The sequence below is a fragment of the Helianthus annuus genome, chromosome 15 (genome assembly GCF_002127325.2).
Source record: "Helianthus annuus cultivar XRQ/B chromosome 15, HanXRQr2.0-SUNRISE, whole genome shotgun sequence".
NCBI classification, from domain to species: Eukaryota; Viridiplantae; Streptophyta; class Magnoliopsida; order Asterales; family Asteraceae; genus Helianthus; species Helianthus annuus.
The window spans coordinates 86242643-86253731 of NC_035447.2; the positions used below are offsets into that span (position 1 = coordinate 86242643).

The following is an 11089-nucleotide window of genomic DNA, read 5'->3' on the forward strand; positions in this document are numbered from 1 at the left end:
AGCAGTGGTTGCTAAAATATGGATATTAGCGATACCCCTATTGAGCATATCCTGATTATAAGCATCAGTTTCTCTTTTTGCTGCGGCTAACACTCACTGTTCCTGCAACTTTTTCATTCTTTTCCTACGCTCGTGCGCTCCCCTACTGAACCATCCCCTCTTTTTCTGAGGAAATGGCTCTTCAGACTGAGCCTTAAACACAAAGATCCCTTCTTCTGTGTCAGCAGAATACCCTGAGAGGGCAGGCTGAGAAGAGGAGGTGCCTTCGCTCCTAGGCGAACCAGACAGTTGACGATAGGCGTCAGAAGGTCCTTGGTCACTCATACTGTAAACTAACAAATAGTCAGATAACACATAGCAAGAAATACAATTATACACGAATTTCCATAATTTATTTCCTAACACTTTAAATTTTGATGTCAGCAGAACGCTTCTGTGGCTGAATCAGTGGCATAGCTCTGATACCACCTTCTGTCACAGCCCCCGATCCCTATCTCCCGGGAACGGGCGGTCGTGAGCCAGTTTCGGTGGTATCACGTTTATTTATCCAATTTGGCAGCGGAAATTTTCATCAGGACCGTAGTTAGGAAATATTTTAATCAGAGTAAACCACCATGTTTTATAACATTAAACATATGGGTAAAAACCCAAGTTTTCAATACACACGTTTCATAGGAATACATCCTATTTATTTAATAAAAACATCCATTTTATTCTTAGGTAACTTTATTGCCACTTTTCCAAGCCTTCAGTGCTGTCCAGCTGGCTTCTATTTGGCTTTCACATATTGTTACCTGAAACGCGTTTTAAAAACATTTTGTCAGTGGGAAATACTGGTGAGTGAATCCCAATTTAATCAAGTTTAAGTAAAAACCAATTTGCAGTATTGAGGGCACATCCGCAATTACATTTGTATCCAAGACATCACAATTAACATCAGTGGTATGGTCATACTCAACTTATGGGATGTTACCACGCCAGTAACCAATTTTGTATACAAAACCTCAACATACCCACTATAATTGTATTCTTTACAAATACTCAATAACTGGTTTGTATGTATTTAGTTAAGTGAGGTTTTGTAAAAACAGTTAACAAAAAGGAGATTACTCACAGAAATGAGTACATAAAAAGAAGGATCAACTCACATTGCTGTTTTAGGTTTTTCGTAAGGGTTTCCTGGAGATAATCTATAAATTACACAAATGCACGTGTGTTAGTATAATAACCCATTTTAACATTAGTAATACCCTCCCCGAGACGGCATTCCAACGACTACGTCGGGCAGAACCACGACAGCCGTTACGGAACCCTAGATCAATCGGGCAGCGTATCTAATACGTCTCCAGGGGTTATAATACTTACATCGTAGCAGAACCTCGCTATTTTAGGGGATATTGAACTCGGGTATAATGCCCACTATTTAAAAGTGTAGAGAGACAGAAAGAAAATGAACGAAATGGACTGAAGGCCGTTGCCTTCTGTTTATAGTGCTGAATTCGAGTCCCCACGCGGCCCGCGTGAAGTTTGGGCCGGGTCTACGCGGCCCGCGTCACAGTGGGTCAACGGCGTAGCTTGGCCCGCTCACCACTAGACTGGACACGGTGCTGACACTTGTCGGCTCCGTATCATGCCACAAATCAAGACGCGCGCGGCCCGCATGGACTTAAACGATTATGTACGCGGCCCGCCTAAACTAATGGATTTGGCTAAGTCTGGTTATCTCCTCGCGCGGCCCGCTTAAGCTTGAGGTGAGGCCCTACGCGGCCCGCCTCAACTTAAATATTATTGTTTTTATTTATTTTATATAGTATAATCTATTTTGGGGCTCGGTTTTCACATACGGGTTGCATATAAAGACACATCGAGATATTTTAAAATATATTAAGGCGTCGGAAATATTATGAGGATGTCTGTTTTACCGAGGGTTGTTATAAATTTTTCTTCTTCTGTTCTGGTGTCCTTGAAAGGAACAATTTTTCCATGATTTTATATCCTTGGATTACCTGCAAGCAAACAAACAATCAGTTTAAAAATATCAAACAACTGAATCGGATGGGAGGTTGATCGATCAAACAGAATGCTGGTCGATCGGACGGAGTGCTGTTCGATTGGTTGGCGTTTTGTCTAGAATAGAGTGAATTGTCCGATCGGTCGGGAAAGTTGTTCGATTGAGTGAGTCAACAAAAAGTCAACTTGATGTCCGATCGGTTAGTCTAGCCGATCGGTTGGGTTGTTCGATCGGTTAGGCTAGTTGATTGGAAACGCTTCACACAGAGATGCTAGCCGATCGGTTAGGCTGTTCGATCAAAAACACTACACGACAAATGTTATTCGAATGGTTAGGCTAGCTGAACGGTTAGGCTAGCCGGTCGGTTGGCGTATTGAATAGATTCACAAAACGACAAGATCCTGTTCGATCGGCTTGCACCTCAACCAAAAGCACTAAAGGACAAATCTTAACCGATCGGTTGGTGATACTTTGAATAGAGTGGGTTGCCCGATTCAGTGTCACTACACGACAAACCGATTTAACTGAACCGCTAAGCTTTAATGGGTCGGTGCATGATGTTTGGGCCGTTTTAAAATGATTTGTGACAATTAATCCTATTTGACCTCAAAGTTCACTAAACCGACAAGTTTCAATTTAACACAATTTCATTTGACCTTCAACTCTTAGTGGGTCGGTGCATATTTTTTGTTTATTGATGATAGGGCCGCTTGACTGTTAACAATTTATTAAATTCACAATTCAATCACATGTTCACCGAATGACTTTGACAACTAATGCAGAAGATGACACGTATTACCAACCGATTGAATGGATATGACAGTTGATCGAACAGGAAAGCTGGCCGTTCGGTGATGCTGTTCGATTGGATGAATATGAGGTGGATCGAACAGGAGTTGCTGGCCGTTCGGCTAGGATGCTAGCCGTTCGGCTAGGTCAACCAAGTCAAACCTTTTAATGAATGGCAGTGCAATGGATCGGACAGGTTGTCCGATCGGCCAGGGTCAACAAAGTCAAACCTTTTAATGAAATCAGGTACAATGAATCAGTTAGCCTAGCCGATCGGTCAGCTTGGCCGATCGGTTGGCATTCAACAATTCAGCAACAGTAACCATTTTTCAACTTTTTCGAACACAAAATCTTAGATTTCTCTCAAACCGTTAGGAATTAAGATCTAAAAATTTGTAGGCTTGTAGTTCAAGTACTTTCGCACAACATATCCGAAAATCAGCAATTTTCAACCGTAGAAACCTGTTCAATTTATCAAAATTCAGTTCAAAACGTGAAGAACAAGAAAAATAAGAAGAATTTGACAAATCTGAATGATTTTGGCTCTGAATCTGATCAAAACTTGTACGAATCTGCGCGTTTGATCTTACCACTTGTAGGTCCCGGCTTTGACACCGTACGATTGCGTAACGACACGTTCAACGTGCGGAATCCGTGAACATTCGTGACCGAACACACGAGACGTACAATAATCGGTGATTCTATTGATGATCTGACAATTACAAGCTCCGAGAATCACGTTTTGCCACTTTCTCTCTCTAGTTTCTCTCTCTAAGCACCAAAGCTCTCATAGCTCACAAATGGCAAAAAGTCTCTAAATGAAACCCTAAGGCTCCTATTTATAGGCAAAGGATATAAGGAGACTCTCCTTATTTACAATAATGCTACCTTGCCTATTTCTTACAAATTACAATATAAAAGCTTTGTTTTCTTCAGAATCTGCTACGAACTTGATTGACGGAGGCGATAGACATTACTGCACTAACACCTCGACTGTGTCGATTAACCTCGACTGTGTCGATTACCCTCGACTGTGTCGATTAACCTCGACTGTGTCGATTAACCTCGACTGTGTCGATTACCCTCGACTGGGACTCCGAAGCACTACTAGGTATTAGTTTTGACCATGAGTGGGGTTCGGCCGTACCCGTTAGATCTAACCCTCGTCCCTAATTAAGTATTAATGGCATTTCAATATCTAGCTTATGCTCACATGATCTAGTATTTTCATAGGCATTTCATACCGTTTATGTATTCGTAACATGTATTTCACCCCCGAGAGTTATAAAACCAAAAACAGTTAAAGAAAAGGGGGAGCATGAACTCACTGTTTTGCGTTCCGAAGCGTATGCTAGCAAAGTCAAATTTCCAAAATAATTCCTGACCTACACGTGCCCTAATTCATATAAGACACTAAGGTCCATGACATAAAGCCCTATCACATGTGTTGGTCATAATCAAATCATCCAACTAGCTAGTTTTGAAATAACTCGTTTCTTGTTTTGACACGACATGCTGACACGTTGTTGATTCATTCCGAATTGACAAAATATTTATTTTTACACCGAAATATATATATATATATAGTAATATGTATTGACATTATTGTACTCGTAGTAGCTTTTACATAATTATGTCCGGGTTTAAAAGTAAATATACATTTAACCCGGTTCAACAGCAACTAGTTATATACATAAAAATTTGTGTATTTTATTTAGAGAATTAACTCTCATAATACGGCAAATATCTAGGTGCAAAGAAATGATAAATTTATATTTGTTTTGTTCAAATCTACATTTGTTTACATAAATGCTAATAATACTCTCATAGCATTAATGGTATGAGTTTAGTGTCTTTAAGTTTCTGTGCACTTTTCTAAAAAAAAAAAAATGAACATCCGTAGCATAGTCCTTCACATTTATAAAAGATTTATGGCACAATAATCAGTGGCGGAACTAGACCTTCAACTCAGGGGTATCCCAAAATTTTTTAGGGGTGTCCTCGTACTTGTTCAAGGGTGTCATGTGTATAAAAATCGGAAATTTTTTTTTTTTTACACTACTTGTAAAAACTTGAGCCGTAACCCGGGCTACGCCCGTTTACACTACAGGTCCGCCCCTGACAATAATACCTATTTATCACAATTCATTTCAACAATTCTTTAAGTCCATATATCACGTATTAATCTAAATATGAAATTAGTTCTCATAGATTCTCATATGCAATATTCTCTTCTTCTGTATAAGCTTTTAATTCAACGTCCTTTAAGGTTTTATACACCAACTCACTAGTTTTAAATTATATCTAATCTTTAGATTTTTAATATCCCAACAGTACCATACGTGGTCCAAAATTATATATGCTACAAAATATTTTTATATATATATATATATACATATACCTACTACATACATGATACATAATATATATACCAATGTTCAGAAGATATATTTTAAACTTTCTTGTGAGAGTTTTTGTGAACCACTAAGCATGCTTATTAAATATTCTGTACAATCTTTCATGAACCAACTTGCACAGTTTAGTAAAAAAAAATCACATTTAGCCAAGTTTATATCTCAAAAGATTCATGGATTTTTAAGTGGGAAACACTACTCGGATGATTTGACGTCTAAACAACATGAGAAACTCAAAGGATAATCATAACAACACTTACGAAACCAAGTTACAAAGGGGCTTACTTCTAGCACTATGGCTAGGGAAGAACAAGTTGCAAAGTGATGAAGAAATGTGGTGGTTAATATCACTCCATGAAGGTCCCTCAACTTTTGATGCTTCCCACCTTCCTTAGTGTGCTTGAATCATCCTTGAAACACCTTAGATTACTTGGGAATGAATTGAAATGGATAGTGTGTGAAGGGTTGTTTGAGCCGTGAGCTCTATGGAGAAGAAGGGAGTGTTTGTTTAGTTTGAATGGTTGTGAAGATAATGAGCTAAGGACTTATGGTTAAATAAAACAATCCTCCAACATAATCTTTCATGAAGATCTCTTGTCCCATATCTTCTATACATATCAAATAAAATAATGCAAGAAAATCCCTAGGTGGGACCCTCATATAACCGTCCATTAGGGGGGGGGGGTAGCTAGTTGGGTTTCAATTCCTAGTTACACAATCTAGTTACTTGTTAAGTGTTTAATTTTGGGGTTAATTGTGTTTTAGTGTTTTAAGTAGTAATATGATGTATAGTGCTCATAACTAGCTTCATAGCACTAAAACAATGCTTCTAGTAAAAATTTGATGTCCCGGGTAGTGTCCGATTGTTCGGGTTGTTACTGTTCGTTAAAGTGCTAAATTGCGTAGTTTAGTGTGCTTTATGTTGTATTTTATGACAGTTTCGGTTCACGACACTAGGAAAGTATACAAGATCATTTTGTCATATTTTTGCATGTAATAATCTTGTTAAATGCTGAATTTTTGCTAATTTGTGCAGAATTATGCACTTTATGTGTGTTTTAGGCACTTTCCGGTACTTTGTCTATCACTTAAGCATGCAGTTTTGTGGTCCTTACTTCCCTACACACTATACTGGTGTAATACGTCATCTCTGGCTCATACAGGGCCTCAAAATATTGTCTGTCTATGTACTGAACGTCGTCAGCATTTTTAGTTTGTCTGGTAATGGTGCCAATTCTGTTCTGTGTATCATCTGAACTATCTCGTGTTGCATGTAGCAACGAATAAAGTCTTGTATCATGAAATGCCATTGTATGTATATAACAGTAATCAAAATTTCATTTGTCTTGTAAACTAGATCATGCACAATTATTTAAGCACAGATTACTATTCAATTAGTGTACGGAATGTACGGAAAAGTGAAGGTTGTCACAGTCTCCCCCCCCCCCCCCCGTTAAAAGAATTTCGTCCCGAAATTCAAGCGATGCCATTGGTCGCTAGGGAGTTGTGAATCGAATGCGGTCACTTAGGTTCATGATTTGTCTTCATGTTCCCATGTACTCTGGGTCATGTTATGAATTTATATCGTACTCAAGTAAATCAATTATGTCTTTTCTGTGTCTTGTGGACTCTTGGTCCGTAACCTTAACAGGTTTTATAGTATTGTGGACTCTTGGTCCGAAACCTTAATAGGTTCTATAGTAATTCTTGTCGTTTGTCATTGACGTAAATCTTATTTGTGGGAACAACGACTGTTCCTTGAGTCAGACTCCTCTAAAGACTAGACATACGAATGTGCCGCGATCACTACTGATCTTTTTCTGGAAGTTTCATCTCGTGAGTAATGGTTCCGATCACTACATCGGGGATTCAACATTTTTGTTTTTCCAAATCACACTACGCCTTCTCTAGGCGAGGCTTTCATTTTAGTCATACTTCTTGTCTCAAATTCTTACGATCTCTGCCGCTCATCGGCGTAATCTTTCTGTGTTCTGCGTGCTGTCTCGATATGATCACATATCTAAACGACCTTGCCTCTAGATTTTCCTGGACCATCTTGGCTAGTTGATTGTTTATTTCCGGTCTCCGTTTAACACAACGGGAATTGACTCATTATGTTCCATCTAAAGCTTCACACGAAGTGGTTTAGACGGCGACGTGATAAATACTGTTGTAGGAAGACTCCACTAAGGGCAAGTGAGTGTTCCCACTTTTTATCAAAGTTTATCACACAAGCACGCATCTTGTTCATACACTCCGCATCGTTCAACAGCTCAGTTCATATTCGAGTTCTTACGATCATCGGTGTGCTGCAACCCTTGTGATCAGTAAGGATCGTGCAGCATTTTCTTTCAGGTAATGACGTCCAGTTTGCGGCGCGTAATTACTGTATCCATCTCAAGGTCTCTTCTCATGATCCTTTAATCAATGTGCCGCGTATGCAATGTTGTGGTCTCGCTGCATCGGCGTACAATCGAGACTTTGTCGAGAGGCGTCACATAATTGCAACTCTAGCTCCTTAGCTCTTGGTTGCAGGGGTGGCATGAATTTCGTTCTCATCCACCATGTATCTTAAAGTTTTCGCTTCGCGAATTCGAAATCCGCTTTTCGTCATCATAGCGCTTAACTATTCTTTCTCTGAGAGTTGCAAGGTAAATTGCAGCTGTTGCTTACGACCTTCCTTGGTCGTTGGCCATATAAGAATGTAGTCAATAAGTATAATCATGATTTATCCATGTATGGCTTACACGTTCGATTCATGAGGTCCATGAATATTGTTGATGCATGTGTTAAGCCAAATGGTACGACAAGGAACTCGTAATGCTCGAAGCGAGTTCCGAGGGTCGTTTTAGGGATATTTCCTTATGGTATTCGCAGTTGAGGACATCCTGTCCTCAGGTTGATCCTTGAGTGGCAACTAGGATCTTAAGATTTTGTCTGATTCATGTCATCAGTCCTTGGCAAAGGATTCTGATTCTCAATTCTCTGGAATTTATGCAAAGTGGAGTATATCAACTTTCTCCTTGTGCCCTTAACTAAGGATGTTATGTCCTTAATTTCCTCTGTCTAGCAGCTCTTGCAGTTATATCAGAGGTTCATGCTTCGTGGGTGAAGCTAGTCGGTATGGCGTCATTCGGCACTGGTGCTGCTCCTGGCACGCGATTTATCCTAAACTCCTCTCGTCGCTACGGAGGGGCGTCACGGGGATGTTCTCAGGCTCTGCAGTCTACTCGGAGGCGTTTCTATTTCTCTTTGACTAATGAGGGATGTCGTAGATCTGCCGCCTTGTAGGGTCTAGCATCCTTGCACCTATTGCAGGAAAGTTGGGTTTCATCATTCGCAAGAGGGATGCGTCTGATTTTCTCGTATCGAACGACTTCAGCTGTATACTTGGATTTCCGATCCATGCTGACTATCATATTATGACTTCACGAGTCAATGGTAACAGAAGGTTCCGGCCCTCTGAGTCCCTAAATACGATCCTTAATCGCTTCGACTGTTTAAACTATCCTTCTATATGCCCATTTCTAAAGAGTACGGGACGTCTATTTTACTCGAAACTAGGCCAAGCAGTTTCCTAAGTTCTAAGCATGCAAGGTTAAAGTTGATGCCAGTATTAATTAAAAGTAGATGCATTAGGTTGGTTAATAGGGAACGTACCCGTAACCGCATCTGGATCCTGGCGTGCTTCACGAGTTTCGATCGTGAAAACCCTTCCTTGCTTGTTTCTTCTTTGGGAAATCTTTCCTAAAGTGCCCTACTTCACCACATTTGTAGCAACCGGGTATTCTCTTATTTCTTCCATATGGGTCCTTCGCCCAACAGGCGTCCTTGCTGTGCCCTTCTTTTCCACACTTTCGACACCTAGGCCTCAGACATCGACCTTTATGGTGAAAAGTGCATTCCTCGCACCTCGGCTTAGTTCCCGAGTAAATCTTATCACCAACCTTATTAGTGGTTCCAGAAGCTTTCCTGTCATGCGGCGGGTTCACTTTCTTTCTTTTGTTTGCTTTAGAGCTTCCACAGCTGACTTAGGTGCTCATCTTTAGATTTGAGGACTTCCTCTTCTTGTTGCCTGATGACTACACATGAGTCTCTTTCTTGTTACCCACAGATTCCGAAAATTTTCCCGCACGTAGAGCCTCTTTAGTAAGAATGACACTCATTTCGATAGCCTCTGCAATGGTTGAGGGCTTTGAGGTAGTAACCATGCCCCTGATCTGGGGTGCAAGTCCCCAAATGAATCGTTCAATCCTTTTGAATTCCAGTTTGACTAAGTAGGGGACGACTCTAGACAAGTCGTGAAATCGCTGGACGTATTCAGGAATCTTCGGTCCGTCCATTTTCAAATTCCAGAACTCCACCTCAAGCTTCTGGATTTCAGCCCTAGAACAGTATTTCTTTTCCATCATTTCCTTGAGCTCGTCCCAGCTCAGTGCATAAGCAGCATCTGCACCAAGGGTTTGAACCTGAAGGTTCCACCAGGAGAGTGCGCCATCTAGGAATAACCCTGAGATATAGGTAACACTCTGTTGGGTCGAACAGTTACTCATTCTTAGAATGGAGTCAGTCTTTTCTGTCCAACGTATAAATGCAACGGCACCTCCTGTGCCATCAAAATTCAGTGGCTTGCAGTCCAGGAATTGTTTATAGGTGCAGCCAGTTGGAGGGTTATTTCCAGTAGTGCCATTGCTGTGCTTAGAGCGGAGGGCTTCATGTCGTGCAATTGCCTGTGAGATGCGTTCTTGCAGCTCGGCTTCTGTTCTTGGTAGCGTACTGGTGTTTGTGTCTCGCCTGGGCGGCATTCTCTTCTGCCAAAACGGTATGAAGTAGGTTAGACAACATTCCAGGTGTCTATGAGGTACATAGCACCATAAGCCATCATGTAATCACCCAATTTCACATGTATATATATATATATACTCAATGTATGAGCGGGGAAACAATTATTGAGCCTTCACATAGGCTTGCCAACTTGGCTTATTGTTTGTAACAAAATGAACTCGAGGTTACATCGCCTCGGTCATTTAGGTTTCAGTTATTTCCTGCTATATTAGCTTTATTGATGTGTATATTTTCCCAGAGATGGGGTTGTTCGTGTAGAGGTGATAGAGAGTGTAACGTCACTAAACCTCTCTGAATGTCATTCCTCTTCTCTTACTTAAATATCGTTTCTCAAACGACTCGCACACAGGTAGACACGGAGTAGGCAAGACAGGTTTCCTACTTTCTAACGTGCTAATGCACTGATCTACGTATTGTTCTACCAGATGAAGGTGTGGACACCTGTAGATTAATTTTGTGTGGTTCTCATTAGCTTGACCCGCAGAGTCCACCAGGATTTCGGTGCACTACAAGTCGTTATTACGTGGGCCCCCGTAATAATAAATTGTTTTGCACAGTTACCCCAATTTTCTCTCGTCCAAGCAGATGATCAATCAAGGAGGGGACACTACTGTCCTTATACCTCTTGTCATGGAAAGGACCATTGCGGTGGTCCACGCACTAACATTCGTTATCGTTACGCGCGTATAGGCACGATGATTAGATGGAATAGGAATAGAGAGAATTCCTAGTAGTTGGAGGGGCACCTTTGTGATGAATACTTCATCTCCCTTTTCTGGTCAAGTATGTCGTCAATCTTGCTTCACATACGTCGCAGGGGTCTCGTCCCGTTGATTAAGAGTTCGTTCAAGGTTGCCGCCTCTGCCTCGTCATCATCACCGTAGTCTGGCATCTTCACGTTCGAGAGGGATGAGCAGCCATCTCCTACAGAAGTAAGCTCAGAGTCTTGTTTGGTAATCACTCCCAGCCATGAGCTTTGCAAAGGATGCGAGGTCGGTAGCTTCATCGTGCGAGTTACGTATAGTAATAG

General features: G+C 40.9%; 1 long non-coding RNA gene across 1 annotated transcript; it reads right to left on the minus strand.

Moving 5' to 3' along the window:
• Window positions 1–591: 591 nt before the first annotated feature.
• Window positions 592–5748, minus strand: LOC110923935. The gene is made up of 4 exons (XR_004880965.1): window positions 5500–5748; window positions 4129–4185; window positions 1923–2006; window positions 592–794 (listed from the first exon to the last, which is right to left on the minus strand). It is a non-coding gene; the product is annotated as an uncharacterized LOC110923935 (long non-coding RNA).
• Between the last annotated feature and the right edge of the window lie 5341 nt (window positions 5749–11089).